The sequence below is a fragment of the Micropterus dolomieu genome, linkage group LG05, assembly GCF_021292245.1.
Source record: "Micropterus dolomieu isolate WLL.071019.BEF.003 ecotype Adirondacks linkage group LG05, ASM2129224v1, whole genome shotgun sequence".
Taxonomy (NCBI): Eukaryota; Metazoa; Chordata; class Actinopteri; order Centrarchiformes; family Centrarchidae; genus Micropterus; species Micropterus dolomieu.
In genome coordinates, this window is record NC_060154.1 from 31,664,244 (window position 1) to 31,681,107 (window position 16,864).

General features: G+C 39.3%; 1 long non-coding RNA gene across 2 annotated transcripts in view; it reads left to right on the forward strand.

Moving 5' to 3' along the window:
- Positions 1-16,864, forward strand: part of LOC123971726 — a 31,193-nt gene that overhangs the window by 6,124 nt on the left and 8,205 nt on the right. For both annotated transcript variants that reach the window (XR_006825265.1, XR_006825264.1), the window contains one exon: positions 5,085-5,175. This is a non-coding gene — a long non-coding RNA (uncharacterized LOC123971726). The remainder of the gene's footprint in view (positions 1-5,084; positions 5,176-16,864) is intronic.

The window sequence follows — 16,864 nt, forward strand, 5'->3', positions numbered from 1 at the left end:
TCCACTTCATGATTGTGTCCCACTTGTTGTTGATTCTTCACAAAAAATTACAGTTTTATATCTTTATGTTTGAAGCCTGAAATGTGGCAAAAGGTCGAAAAGTTCAAGGGGGCCGAATACTTTCGCAAGGCACTGTAGATATATTATATTGGAGATAGAATAATGTTATCTAATATTTTTAATTTCTCCATGTCTTCTTTCATTACAGCTGTGTGATAACAGCTTCCATCTCTGCGTAACACAGTTTGCACCTTCCTTTCAAACGTATTAAATACAGATGCTGTTGCACTCACATGAAATTATTTTTAGGCTTGTTAGATCACATTGCGTGTAGTAAATAAATGTATTTCCATGTTACCCTCCCATTACTTTGCACTATAAAATTAAACACCCCAAATTGCATATTAAACACCCCAAATTGCATATTCATTAAGGCAAAAGTAGTAAATGAACAATAGATGCTAACTTGCACTTTTGAAAGACGTCATTGTTACTGTTACACGTAAAATACGTGTTAATTTGCTGTGCAAGTTTGCACACGTTTTTACTCACACAAACCTTTAGTAAATCTGGCCCTATGTCTACAAGCTCATCCACCTATTGCATTGAGCTATTCCCCAGACTCACCTGACGCTTTCGTTCGGGAGATTGATAATAGTGTTCAAGTGTTGAAAAGAAGATATTTGCAGATAAACCTATTTTATTAAATGTTTGGTAATTGCTAATAGTTCTTAATTTTTTCTTCTAAAATGTTGTTATTGCTTTAAAAACTAACTTAGGTTATATAATATTTATATTGTTGATTTTAGGCATAATTTAGCTTCTCATCAGTCACAGCTGTCATATTTAGGCATAATATGACAAAGTTTCTGAGTTCTGCAAGTTTCCTGCTGTGAAAGTCAGATCAAACGCATCCGGAAACATTGTAGTTCAAAATATGTTGGCTTAAACTGACGGGGTTCAAACTGCTGTGGTACCAAAGGTGCAATAGTTTTGCGAATAATTTAATTAATTCAATTAAATTAAATTTTTCAATTAAATTTTATTTATATAGCGCCAAATCACCACAACAGTTATCTCTGAGCGCTTTTCATAAAAGAGCAGGTCTAGACCGTACTCTATGATGTTATTTACAGAAGCTCAACAGTTCCCACCAAGAGCAAGCACTAGGCGACAGAGGCAAGAAAAAACTTCCTTTTAAGAGGCAGAAACCTCGAGCAGAACCATGGCTCAGGGTGGGCGGCCATCTGCCTCGACCGGTTGGGGGGGGGGGGGGGGGGGGAGAGATGGAAGCCTAAACAGTATACACACAGAGGTACAGACAGTAAAGGTGATGTTGCTATAGACTAAATGAAAAAATTTATAGTAGTGGTAATGATAATAATCGTAATGTTATTGATTATAATAACAATAGGACTAGCAACAATAGTTGTAGCAGAGGGTGTCGAGCAGGAACACGGGGGCAGCAGGCGACCCGCAGCCACAGATCCAGACTCCACAGCTCCAGAGCCAGTGATAGGAGGAGAGAAGAGAGGGACGAGAAAGCACAAGACTACCAGAAAGGGGAGAAGTTGTGTTAGTAACATGCAATAATGGGATGAGGTTGCATACAGAGGGAGAGAAAGTAGAGGACAGAGGAGCTCAGTGCATCATGGGAAATCCTCTGGCAGTCTAGGCCTATAGCAGCATAACTAAGGGATGGTTCAGGACTCACCTGAGCCAGCCCTAACTATAAGCTTTATCAAAGAGGAAAGTCTTAAGCCTACTCTTAAATGTGGAGATGGTGTCTGCCTCCTGAACCCAAACTGGAACCTGGTTCCACAGGAGAGGAGCTTGATAGCTGAACGCTCTGGCTCCTAGTCTACTTTTGGAGACTCTAGGAACCACAAGTAACCCTGCATTCTGGGAGCGCAGTGCTCTGGTGGGGTAGTAAGGTACTATGAGCTCTTTAAGATAAGATGGTGCCTGACCATTAAGAGCTTTGTAGGTAAGAAGAATGATTTTAAATTCTATTCTGGATTTTACTGGAAGCCAATGCAGAGAAGCTAATAAGGAGAAATATGATCTCTTTTCCTGGTTCTTGTCAGAACACGTGCTGCTGTTTTGTTGCATTATTGTATATTATGTGGGTCATGTAAGTTAAATGTTATGAAGCACATGGCGGCAGATCCGTGCTTATGTTATGTTGGCCGGCTGCCCCTGTCTTGCATCACTATCAGCTAGAATAAACAAATTGCTCCACATTTGCTTTGCATCATTTCATAATTTCTTGCAGGCTAAATACTGGTGGTACACAGAATAGTAATATGGTCACGAAAGCCATATAACTGAAGTGTACACAAAATCACAATGTTTTACATGCTTTGCAGAAATGTTAGTTTATCTGTCCAACAGGATATGAAAGCTAACTCTGGTCATTTTTGTCGGTGTCAAAACACAGCAGAGGTCTCTCCGTGACTGAAACTTTTCCGATGTTGACCGTGTTATTGCACAAAGTCGATCTGATTCTTGTTTTGGCTGACTGCCTTCAGTACATAAAACTGTTTTGATGTGTTTTATCCTTACGTGGAGTTTGTGTTGTGCTGGGAGACAGCCGTTGCTGTATGTACGGCTGAGAACCAGCAGGCAAAGGGCTCAGGAGTGCATATGCACGTCACAGTCAGTGGATTTCGCCGAAAATCCTACCCGGAGTCTTCAAATGGAATTAGGCATACTGGCCGTCTCAAGCAATAAAAATGTGATTCATTTCATTAAATAATAATAATTAATTATTATTATTATTATTATTGTTATTATGTTGTGGTGGCAGCCCGGCTGACGGTGAGTGTCCTGTTTATTTCTCCTTTTTTCTTGTGATTCTGTTTTCCCCTTGTGTTTTGGCCTGCCTGTCTGTCTCCTCTGCTTCCCTTGCTTGTGTTCTCCCTCTCTCTGCTCCTGAGCCCAACTGACGATCCACACCTGCACCTTGTCAGCCACCTCCTCTCCCACCTGCCAGCAATCAACTCCATCCCTGCCAGTATTTCAAACCCGGTTCTATTTTGTATAGGCTTCGCCCTCTAATGCTGGGTACACGCCAAAGGATTTTTACATCTTATGTATCTAAGATTTTCAAAATGTGGTAAACCACAAACATGAGGAGAAAAAATCCTAGATTTAACCGTTTTGCTCCTATAGTGTGTGCCATGATGTGACAAAGACAGCGCACACACAAACTGATTTTCAACCCGAGTCTAGACTGTGAACACAGGAAATCTCGCAAAATCTCGCGAGACTTCAGAATAAGCATGGCGGATGATATGCAGGAAGAAATTGCGACATTGAACAAACATTCGTGCAGTTGCCACAAATCTACAAGTTGATCCTCCATCTCTGCTGTCCACATTAATTTCACCTTGTGCTGCGCCATGACTGCATCATGTTGCATCATGCCATGATGGTTTCTTAGGCTTCGTCTTCAATCATCTCGCTTTCTGATTGGATATTGTTTCGTTTCACGTGATAATCTCCAGAACATGCGCGCGTTTGTCCTCGGGGATCCCCCCACACATCAGGATTTCTGATCGTAAATATTCAACATGTTCAATATTTACGATCAGAATTCGCGATCGGGGCACCTCCGACGTTCTTCCAATCAGGTTCGGACACTCTTACACACCTCACACCAAGGGAGAATCTGATAAGATAATCTGTAGAACCATCAAGATAATCAGGACATAGCTAGGATTGTCGGAAGGGAGGAAAATCAGCCCAGTGTGTACCCAGCATAAGGCTATCACTATTGGGTGTACCCCTTCCGTGCGGCACTGAAAATTTTAGTCTACGCCCACCCACAGCGTGGGCCTCTCCTATGTCCGCACCTTGTATATATACAATGGTGAGACCCAGCCATCGGCTCCCATTTTTCTTCAGCAATGAGTTGTCTAAAGGCCAGAAGATTTGTCTAAAGAGCAAAGACTTTCCAGCCAGAAAACAAGAAGAACGGGGTGAGTCGCCGCGGCGTCTGCCACACGGGCTACGTCGTGCTGGGTGATCTGGGTACCTCGGACCGGAGCATGCCAGCCAAGCGCTCACTCTCAGTTCGCGCTGACGGCCCTTCTCCCCCCCTGAAGAGTGGCGGCGCCGGGGGGGATAGCTTGCCGTTCAGGACGAGGAGGAGTGGCGGTCCACCCGCTCTCTGGACGAAGCCCTTGATCTGCTGTTGATGGAAGAGCGGGAGTTGGATGGCTCCACCCTTCCCATTCATGGGTCTCTGAGCGGCTCCGAGCTTCCCCCGTTCTGACCTCCGATGACGCCGGCCTCGACGCTACTAGGTTACCATGGCGAGGTAAGCTAACAGGGAGCTAACGTTGGCCAACGGATAGCTAGCTGAAATGTTGTTGCTACTTTTTTTGTGGAGGTTGTTGAACAAATGCTGTCTGTCCCTGTCTCAGTCGAACCAGCCACACCAAGCACACATTTCCCACACGGTGTGAGCCAGCTGCCTTTAGCCAAGTGTCTAACCTGCAGCTTGAAGCTCAAAGCAACAAGCAGTACACTCACGACCAGAGGTCCCTTCACACACACCTCCCCACAGAAACTGTATGAGCCCACGACAGCGGACATTTGCTTCATGTGGACAGAACAAATACACACCCAGTACAGATATTTTTCTGACAAAGAAATCTGCCCAGCTGCGAGCTCGTGCATAATCACGGAATCAATGGCACGGTCCTTCTGTGTGTCTAGGTGTTCCCCCTTGGTTCAAAGAAGCCATGCTGTGTCAAATGAGCCCTTGAAGCGGTCATTACGCTTCATGCAGACAGGATAAGACACTACACGTTATCCTATTGCCGCTCCACACATTACTAGACTAAAATTCTCAGTGCCGCTCAGGCGTGCCGAAGGGGTAAACCCAATAGTGATAGCCTTAGAGGGATGCGCCTATACTCGTAGAATCAGGGTTACAGTAAGTAACCCCCGTTCTCCACACAATCTCGTTGCTCCAGACCTGGTGCCACTGTTGCCTTTTGATCTTGCCACATCTCTGTTCCCCGTTTTCTGTTTTCCCTGTTACTAACCCTGTCTGTCTGTCTGCTTTTCCCCAGGTCCACTCACCTCCGTCCTCCAGTGAGTCAGCTGGGCTTGCCTACCTGCCCTCTCCTCTCGGGCGTCTTCCACGGCACCTTCTTGGTTCCGGTATATATTCATCATTCTCTATTTCAGAGCTGTTCGTACAGTTCGTATTCATATTGAAAATTGTATATACTGTATACTAAATCCACCTACGGCATGTACATAACACCACGCATAATACTTATTCCAGCGTTCTTTGCACTCATCACACTGTGTACATGTATGCTTGTATGTGTATGTGCAACTGTATATCACATCCACCTCCAACATGTAAATAATAATAATAATAATAATAATAATAATAATAATAATAATAATATAATAATAATGGTAGTAATTTTTCTCCTGCATCCTTTGCAGTGTGTGTGTGTGTGTGTACTCTATACTGTAGCCTGCGTTTGATTATTATTGTATAAGTAAGCACATCGTGAGCATTGTCCAGAGTTAAATTACTCGTATGTGCACACATACCTGGCAATAAAACTGATTCTGATTTAGGTAAGCACTAAACAGGCACAAGCACTGTAGAAATACAAGAAACAAAACATTAGATTAAGATTAGAACAGTTTTACCCTTCCTTCAAACACTTGACACAGTGACTACTTACAGGACACACTGATCCACACCTGTTTTCAATATCACCAAAGTAATTGGTAAATGAGTACTTGATCTGCAACTCCAAAAGTAGACGAAAACATTACACATCTAATTATCTTAACAGTAACCATGACCCTTTTAGTGGATCACAACCCTGTTGAACACAAATAACACTACACAACTGATTCCAGTATTCCCATGTTTGCAGAATTTATTAAATACAATTGAACCTGATAACTAAAATGATTAGCTGACAAAACACTGGACTGAAAAGAATGACTAAACACAAAATGAGATAATGTTCAGGAACAGGGCTGAGTGGAAAAGGAAAGAACCTGCAAGCTTTTTCCTGCATAGAGGAATTTTTGGCGCATTTCAAATCCTTTCCAAATGTGTTTTCATAGTAATTTATCAAACAACTGTTGAGCAAGCAGAACATTACGCTTAAATACGACATCTTTGACTACCAGCAGTCACATCTCCTCCCTTCCACAGCCGCTGTATTTTACACATGCAGCTGGGTGCTGGATTTATAAACTAGCTGCTGCGTTGGTTTCTCACAATATAAAAGCCATTTGTGCTACATTTTACTCTTTTACGTGACGCAACCTGTCCTTGCGAATCGGCACTTCTCACAAGCTGTCGGTTGTCTTTGCTGCCCTCTCCATATCAGGTTCTCTGGGAACTACGCGACGCTCACCTGTTCCCGTTATCACCTGCCTGCATATCTCTGTCTGCGGAGACAGTGGAGTGAGAAGCTCGGGTGCCTTTCATGCAGCGGTGTGCGTAAAGTTGCTCGACCGAGTCACTTTTTGTGAACCAACCAATCACAGCCTTGATGGTGCAGGACATTTAAAAAAGGATGACGCGCTACGGCAAACTTTTGAAATGTTGAACTCTTTGTTCTGTATGCGGTTTTTATGTTTGACAAGTTAGTACTTTGCATAAACAAATCAGAGACTAACCACTATGTAGAGCACACTAATTTAATGAATGACAAACTGGAATTAATAGTATATTAATGGTAAGCTATATAGTAGCCTATACTATGATCTGAAATTAAAAAATTAATACACAAACATTAGACCCAATGAAATCTTAACCACAGTGGTATAATGGTATAAATTGGTTTTATTAGTGAAAGTTGAATCTTAACTAATAAACTACATGTAGGCAGACTATTCAAATGAAGTTTAACCTTATTGTTGTACTAGCATTATACTTTTTATTTAATGTTATAATATAAAATAATATTTATTAATACATTTATACTAGTTACTCTTTCTCAAATGGTCAGAAATAACAAGAAAATGAAGAGATTTCTCATATCCTTTACTGTACACGTACCGATCATGCTTGCTGTCCTGAAAAGTCACCCCCCTAAAGGCCCATTCTGAGCCAGGAAAAACCCTGACCTGCCTTTTCACAGAGCCTTAGTGGGTGGTGACTGTTAGAATGCTGCATTTCCTGCTTACTATTCAGTCCATATAACATTTTTTTGTGACTGTAACAGTGACTGAGTGTTAAATGTTCATCTGCCAATTTCTGTAGTGCTCCCAGTAATATTTATTCTTAAGGTGTTCTTATCACATATGGTTAAGCAACATTCCACTCATATTTTAAAATGTTTATTTATATATAACATCTAATTCAAATTATAACTATTCTAATTATCTATTAACTCCTGCTCTTGCATTAATTTCTATCTGCAGGATGTCTTGTTTGTAAGTGATTGTTATTTGGGATGCTTTAACTGTGCTCTCCCGCATTGTTGAAAAAATTCTTATTATCAAATGAAGGAGATGGAAATGTACATTATGCTTAGTTTGCATGCACATTATGTGACAGGCACCAGGAGTTTATCCACTCCTTTTTTCCCCCCCTGGCCTTTATTTGTTCGTGAGGAATAATTGCTGAAATCTGTTTTGTTTTGTTTTTTGGCTGCTCCAAACATCAGTACTGTAAATGCATGAATAGACCCACATAAAAATCCAAACAGTGCTGTTCTAGCCCCATATACAGACAGGTGAATAACAAACAACAGACTCATTGATCAATAACTCTCTCTTTCTTTCTCTCTCTTTGTGCCTAAAGCCAACCAAAATTAATCACTCCCTGATCTTTACCAGTCTCTCATATTACTTTATTTAGTCACAAGAAAATATATTTTATGTATTAATCATATCCAATGAACTGTAAAACTTGAATGAATAGCCCAGGCTTTTATTTGCTTCAATCACTAAACTTGCCCTGCCTATGTTTTTGGACAGGCGTCTGTATGGGACAGGTCTTTGATTCCCATCCCACACAACTCTTGCTCAGCAATGCTGGTAAATAGGGTACCATCAAATTGTTTATTTAAACCAATGTGAATATTATTTGCATGAAAATTTGTCTATCAAGTCATCACTTATGGACGCATGGTCAAGACCCCTTGGCGTCAATTTGTAATGCAGTGAGAAGCTCCTTAGCGTCTTAGTTCAACACAGTGGGGGGAGCCCAACGTTAACCACTAGTTTTATTTTGAAAGTCTGACAATGCATATATATATATATATGCAATGCATATTATAGCTAACTTGACCACAGAGCCCTACACCACCAAAAACGATGCTATAGGGGGTACCCAGGACATTGAAAAACAATGCCATGGGGTGTTGACCAAATGTCTATATTTGTCAAGTTGGGAGTGAGTTACTTCAACTTGGATTCATTTCTATGATACCCCGTTTTGATTCTTTTGATCGGTGGAGCCTTACAGATTAAAGGAATATAAATAATAAAGGAATAGACTCATATTCTGATTTGAAGGTCGGGAGACACAATTTCTTTACCGTATATCTTGTTTACCATGCTGGTAAAACTAAATTAATTATACTTTGGTGCAGTACAATAACCTGAATCTGGCTCCTTTTAGACACTCTATGCAAATACCACATTTTAACTTTTCTTTCCTCTTTTATGAAATCCGCTTGCCTCGGTTGCCATCAAATAAGTCGTTAAAAATTTAATTGATCCAACCTGTTTTGTAAATTTTTTTTCTTAACAGTGTTCTCACATCATAAAACAGATTCATTTTCAACAGTGATTTTAAACAGTTTTGACAGCATAGTCAAATGATGTCTGTCACAACCTTGAATTTCAGTGTGGTGTTTTTCTGTTATATTGTTTATTGTCCTTTCTGTTTTACCCATTGCCTCTGTGTTTTTGTTTAGGTTTTGTTAGTGGATCATTTCTTCCTTTTTTTCTGTTGTATTTAGTTACATATATCCTTGTGTATTGTGTCTGTAGCTTTACTTCCTGTTTTATATTGTTATCACTGGTGGGTTTTTTTTGTGTAGCTTTGTTTCCTGTTTGCCTTGATTGCTCAATGTGTCTCACTTGTGTTTAATTTCCCTGCCTGCTTGTGTGTGTGTGTGTGTGTGTGTGTGTGTGATGTGCCCCTGTATATGTTAGCCTCAGTTGTGTTCAGTCCTTGTGGTGTCCTCAAATGTTGAGTGTTCCGGCTTGTGCTCTGTTTCCCTGTTCTCTGGAATTTTTCCCTGTGTTATGGGTTACCCTGTTTCTCCGTGTCTTCGTTCAGTTATTTGGATTTTTTCTGCCCTGTTTGGATTACCTAATGTGTGCAGATGTGTGCACATACACTGAAGTTACAACTTCCACTTTCATGGCAAATCATCGATTTTGGATGCCACACCATGGGCACGTCATTTCACGAAAACTCACCATTTGACTTTTTAGACTGCACAGCAAAAATCTGAAGTCGGTCGGACTAAATCCCTATGAAGAGTTTGTTAAAGTACGGAGTGTGTAAATCATCCAAAAATGACCATAAAATTCAAAATGACTGACTTCCTGTTGGGTTTAGGGCATCGCTCCAAGAGGCAATTTGGTACGTCTGGGCATGATACATGTGCCACAGAAATTTCATACATGTAGGTGAAACATGCCACGGGGACTACTTCGTTAAAGGTCACTTCCTGTTGCCAGCACGTGGCGCTATGACTGTGGGTGAATGTTGGCATGCACATATGTTCAGAGCAGGACTCTTATTGAACGTGTATAATTTGGTACAGATTTGATTATGTACAGTCAAGTTACAACATCCTGTCATGGTGAAGCGTGGAACTTTCCTGTCATGCCACCGCCACGCCGTTAACTGAAAAGTCAATCGGACTAATTCCCTAGGAGGGGAATTTTGTCTATGGTTGCCGAGAAACAAGGTGTGGCTCAACTTCGCAGGCTCAAATGACCCCGCTCTCTCCTAACTTGCAAAACTTTCTGACTCGCAAGTAAAACTTTTTCACTTGCAATCAAAGAGGAAAAATTAGAAATTAAAACTTTTTGTGACACAAAAAAAGTCCAATTTATTTTTAATTACAAACTTGATTTTGATTGCAGATAAATATGCTCTCAAAACATTTTTTTGCTTGCATTAAAAAGACACAAAAATACCTTAATGGGGATGCACTTTGTATTTTTGTTAAGTGCTATATAAATAAAGTCATTATTTATTATTATTATAAAACATGTCAGCCATGCATAAATATAACTTGTGATCTAAAAGGTAGATCTACATGAAATCAAGCTCCCAATATATATATTGTCAGATTATGCTCTGTAGACAGTAGTGTTTAGATTGACAGCTCCTGTGTTTCTAGAGAAACTGTTGTTTATGAATTGATTAATGTAAGAGCTACCTAACTTGTATCAATAAGAAAGCTACAAGAAACACTGCCAATTGAAACCATATGTCACTTTAAAATTCAATGCAAAGACAGAGGGAGACAACTGACATGCAACATGCCATGATGAAGATAGCAACTTCAGATCAGATCTATTCAGAATTATCAGAATGTAATTGACTTTATATATATATATATAATCGAGACATGTTTGATAGATTTTTGATGCCACAGCTCAGACTGTGGAGGGTAAGTCACCAGTTCCTCTCATGCTACCCACTCATAGTCTTCACTCTCCACTCTTTGTATCTGTCTTTGTGTCTGTGGAGCAATTTGGCCTGTAACCTCCCCTGGCGCTGAGCACTAATTACTGACATTTCTCCTGAGAGGGGCTACTGCATTGTGGATGTAACGGCACCTTTCATTCCATCAGTGGGGGCACTTGGAAAGGTCACACTCCACATAACACACTGTCTAGTGAATCAATGAGCCAACCTTCGCCTGATGTATGCGTGCATGAGAAATCTGTGTGTGTGTGTGTGTGTGTGTGTGTGTGTGTGTGTGTGTGTCTTTTCTTTTGGGGGTCTCAGGTGAACTTGTCAGCACTGTAACGTCCGAACTTTCATTTAGATTCAAAATGAAAGTGTGATCTCAGTTCACTTCTCTCACCCGAAATACAGCAAACAGCACTAAAATGTGCACAACCCCACACGTGAACACATTTGTTTCCCAAATTAGCTAAATGCATCTTTCTGCACAGCCCTGTGGATCTGCACGCTTGGCAGAGAAATGCTTACATCAAATAAATGTATGTATTAATTTATTATACTTAGAGTGATTTTTCAAAAGTAGAACCTTGAAGTCAGATCTAGCATGTACAGTGAACCAGTGTAATGAAATAATAACAGGGGTAATATGATGGAATGGTTAATATCCTAGAAGCAGTATTTGAAGCCAGAGAAAAGGGTTTTACAATAGACAAGCTAGACAAGACAAAAGCATGAACAATGGGAGAAGTCTTGGCAATGTTTCATAAGTTGAAATATGTAGGAATTGATACGTTTTTTTCAAAAGAGAGTTTTGTATCATATAGTACACTGAGATTTGGAGAACATTAAGAAATAGAGTTTTACTAGCATTTCCTCTATGTGCACAACAAACTCCTCTCTCCAACTGTGACTCATGTTTCCACCAGGGTCTTCCTGCAACAACTGTCCTTGAGAGAGACTTCTGTTTTTGGTTTAAAACAAAGAGTGTCACCGGGAGTCACTAGTAAGGATCCTTTCCATGAAACACACCTGGCATAACTCTTTGCAGCCGGTGCTTACCACTTATTATCAATAATAACGATACAGTGGCTTTATGTGTAGCCTCATAACAATTAACCTGAAAATACCAAACATCCATCCATCCATCCATCGTCAACTGCTTATCCTGCATAGAGGGTCGCGTACAATACCAAACAATTAAACACAAATTACCAAAAATAAATACAAAGAGTTATGGACAACAAGCAATATTAGGCTACAGAAATGAAATAACTTCCTCTTAACAGCAGAATAAAACAACACAGAGATTAATAAGCAATACAACTCCACAGTGGCTGCAGCCACATACACATACCAAAGCAAAGAGAGCTGCACAGTTTTTACACACCATGTAGAACACACGTGCTACGTTGCTAGGCAGGTGGTTGTTTATTCTGTTGGCCCCCACTAAACATCACAGGGTAGCATTAATGTTACCGGTAAGTGGAGGAGAAGGAGTTCTGTTTGTCATTTATTGGAGCGTTCTTCTCGATGGCCAACAGAGGAAGACCTTCATTTCTGTCTGCAATTTGTCGTGTTCTAGAACTGGCACAGTTTCTTCACAGCGTGGAGTGCTGCTGTTGGAATGCTTGTTGTTTTCCAGTTCTCAAGGACTGGCAGGCAATGGAAGGGATGTACAAGTTCCCATATGGAATTACCTCCTGCTATAAAGCATCTCCGAAGCTCTTGTATCATTGAGCTGAATGTGTTCCACCTCACCATACCACACGTGAGCCTCTGAGGCACAGTGTTCATTCATTTTTTCTAAAGCCTTTCTCCAGCAATTTAACCCTACAGTTTTCCAGTTTTTATGATGCTTGTATTTTTCATCATTTAAAAAAACAAAACAAAACCTGGCATCAGTGCTAGGAGAACATTCAAGCCATGGGTAATTCTTATACTACTTCTTCTGAAATGACCATCCCTCTACATTCTTTGTAAATGACATTACTGGTTGGCAGGGTATAGATAATATTATCACAAATTCGGATAAAGGCATCATTGTACTTTATGTTGAATTGTAAGACGTGGGCGGGGTCAGTTGGTTGTTGTAGTCCAACTAGGTTTGAGAATGGCCCCTCTCTGGCTTCTGCCGGCTTGCTTCTTCCTGAACTCCTTCTGTTGCTTGTGCCTCAATATTTCTCTCTTTCTCTGTGGCACACACTAAGTGACATGTCATACCTTTTCCTGAAATCTACTAGGGCCATCTCTCGTTTGTACGGAAGCCTATTGCATTCACTTGAGAAAAAAAAATCTGTGTTTTTTCTGAATTAACGAGTTAATCATCTCAGAATTATGATACATTTTTCCTGAAAAAAAATTGTTTTTCTCCGTTTTTCTGAATTAATGAGTTAATTATCTCATATGAGATAAGTTTTTCATGAAAAAAAAAATATTAGGCTCTGTTTTTCTGAATTAATGAGATCCCTCAAAATCCTGCCAGAAGCTCTCACCTGCATGAAGTAACGCCACGGTTGCTGATGCTAATCAGCCTGACCCTCCAACAACAACAACAGTGCCAGGCCTATGGGTTCAATGCAGGTAAGATATCTAAGATATTATAGTTACATATTAATGCCAAATGATGTCTGCTAACTGTTTGGTTGACGACATGTAAAACAAGTTTAGTAAAAGCTGTTAAAGCAATAGCTCACGACAGGCCGTGGTATACTTATTATATCACAGTTAAGGGGCGTTAATTAATTGTGATATAATAAGCGTATATCACAGAATGAAGTGAGCCATTGCTTTTATAAAACAGTTACCAAGTATGTCAATAAGAAAGCAGACTAAAAGACACACTACAATTTGACTTTATTTCATCAATAGACATTTCTTTATGAATACAAAAAGTAGTTCCACCAGGATGCTGGTAGGTTGCACAACGGTTGATAAGCAACATAAATATAAGGCTAGAATTATTAGAACTATTATATTTATTTGCACGTTGCTGTTTGTTGTGCAGCCACTAAAAACTGTCCAGCATCAGTAGATTGACTTTGGTAACTTGAACTTATATATGATAATATGCTTGCTACTGTGTGCCGGCGGCCAGTAGTGTGTAAAATAGAGAGCCTAAGTCACTCACTTACGCTTCTGGCTCATGGGACCTTATTTTGGAAAAGTGATGTACGGTAGTCAATGGCGAGAGACAATTTATCTTTTTATCCCATTAGAATTGAACCCTGAATTACACATATGATGTTGGTCAAGAAAGTCGCACTTTGTTGTAAAACAGTAAAGTTACATGTCGTTTTGTGTGAAACCACTCAATGAACTACTCGTCTCGCACAATATACATCACCAACATGTTAGCGCAGTAAAGCTAGCTAACATTCATTGCTTTCTTGCTACTAGCTAGATAATGTAACTTTAGCTATGTTCCTATATATATCTCACCTGATGTGTTTAATCCAACGACTCCTGGCTCTTTTATCACATCATCCTCTCATGTAAGTATTTTGATGTTAGCTTCAGTCATTGACAGAGAAAGTTAGAACATCACATACGCGACTTTTGGGTTTGTGGTCTTTGTAATTACGTATTTTCACAGTCTTGTATCTCAACAGTTTTACATTAAACTACGACCTTCTTTAATTTAAAATGTATCTTTTAAATCGACAAAGATCATATGTGTAATTCAGGGAACAATTGAAACAGGATATTTGTTGTTTCCTGCCATTGACTACCGTACAATATATTTCCAAAATAAAGTCACATGGTGGTCCACCAAAAGGGGAGGGACTTAGGCTCTCTATACACTTTAATATTATACTTACTATAAAGGGCGGAATTGCATCTCTCCTTGAGCAATAGTCTTTTGAACAGGCTATTGAAACATAAACTTTGTTGCAAAAATGCGTCATTTGAGGCAAGAAGTGGACTGCTGTGTGTGTGAGAGAGGAAAATGTTGAATCACGTAATAAGCAATGATTTCCCTCTCTCTCTCTCTCTCTCTCTCTCTCTCGACATCATACCCGTTGTATTCACTCATTATATCACGAGTATGAACCAATCAGATTGCTTGATTTGAGTTACCCGTTTTATAATTATAAACATGTAACGTTAATGTTATGGGCTATGTTACACCATCTATTGCAATTGGTAGGCTACCTTATGTAACGTTAAGCTAACATTTGTTCCGTTCATACTTTTAAGGTTGAGGGGACAATCACATGTGATCTTTAGGAGGAATATTAACCACCTTCCTTAAAATTTGTTGGCTATGATAAGTAAACCACGCTATTTGCTGTAACTTTAGTGCTTAATTTGGAGGTCCTTGAAAACATAGGCTGCCGTCAGGGGGAGCAGAAAGTCCCGAAATTAATCAGAAATCCCCAGTGCCTGCAGCGCGTTGGATAACGCTACATTGCGTAACAGTAAACAATATTTAGAACTTTGCCAGTTTCAGAGAGAGTAGGCTACTATTTTGATTAAGTTCTGCAGAGAGGTTTAGTATAGTGTTCAGCGTGTTACACTAACAATAATGTTGAATATATTCTGACATTGCTTCGGTTTCTTTAGTTGTGCCCTCTCTTTTGGTTTGTCACTATGCATTTGTGTGTCTTGTTATTGTTGTATTTGTTGATATTTTTCTTAACAGTGTACTTGATGCATTTAATAATTTGGAAACAAAGTTAGCTATTTGAAGCTTTCCAAAGCAAGTTATATTTTTCAGAAACTAGATTTCTGTTATGCAGTGAATCACAGTCAATTGAGTACATGGGTAGTTGACAAATACGAAGTAAAAAAACATTTTCTTATAAAACAAAAAAAAACATATTTATGTCATGTAAAATCAGATTTTAAAGAAAATATAAGGGGTTACTAATTTTGTTCATTCTTTCCGTGTTTTTTTTTTTTTTTTTCATTTTCACTGAACTGCACTGTAAATGTGTCCTATGGTGTGACATAACAAAATTAAGGGACAAAAGTCTTTAATAATATACAAACAAACATGAAAGAGATTCATCTTAATTGTAAGACACTTTTTTTCATATACTGTTATTGATTGGATATGAAATTTTGAATAACACTATTCCTATTCACTATTCCCCATGAATTGGACTTGCACCGTTTGAATAAAAGTAAGTTAGACTTTGATGTCATCCTTTCAGAACTGCTGAAAGTTATACAAATTTTTGAGATAAAGACATATTTTTGGTTCTTTACATCATTACGTCACACTAAAGGACAATAATGGTAGTTATTACATTAAAGAGGAAGTAAATGGTATTAAATTAAAGCATTTTTACTTAACTTTAAATATGTAATGTCGATACAAACAATATCAGCTGTGTTTTAAAAAACAAAACAAACAAATTTTCACTGACATAATTAAAGTTGACTCCACGATAGAGGGAACCATGTGTAATTATTTTGGTGTTAGACAAGAAAGAAAATGCAATTTTGAACCATTTCTTTCCCTCATTTCTTCCTATCTAAAAAATAAATTTACTTTCACATTACTTACTTTCATGACACTTTCTACCAGCACAATGCTGATATTATTATCTGCATTTATATTTATTGATTCTGATTGTAAATTTGTTATTGAATAACCCAGAATACGATCATGTTGTCTTGGGATTTATTGGCTCTATGTTTAAGGGAAATTTAAATGATTGACGCTCAGTTTTAGGCTTTCAGTTTATTTCCTCTTCAGATATCCTTTAACACTAGTCTACTCCATACATTTTATGCAAGTCACATCACTCATCACCGATTGATCACTGCGTTCCATTATAGCAATCCGACGCTTTTTTTTTTTTTTTTAGCTCAGCAGCTTTCATTCATTCTTTCATCAACTGAATTTACTCGCGGAGCCGCCGGCTGCTTTCATCAGATGCGGTAGCTAAGTGAGATCAGCTGGATGAGCGGATTTATTTTCCTTTGCTTGCTTCATTAGAGACTTTAGTGCAGTTTGTCGGGTCGGAAATAAGGACCGGCCGGGCCAGTGAAAGACCTGGTCCCTACCCTAACCAACGTAATAAACTCAATAAAATTACTCTATTAGATCTCTTCTTTAGTCAAAAACTGCGTAGTCAAAAACTTCACTGGAGACGGTCAAGAGTCGGTGCAAAAGAGTTTATTCCAATAAAGGACAGATAAACCCGAGCAACATCCCTGCAGGTCTCAGGATGGAACCGAGTTGGTGGTCAG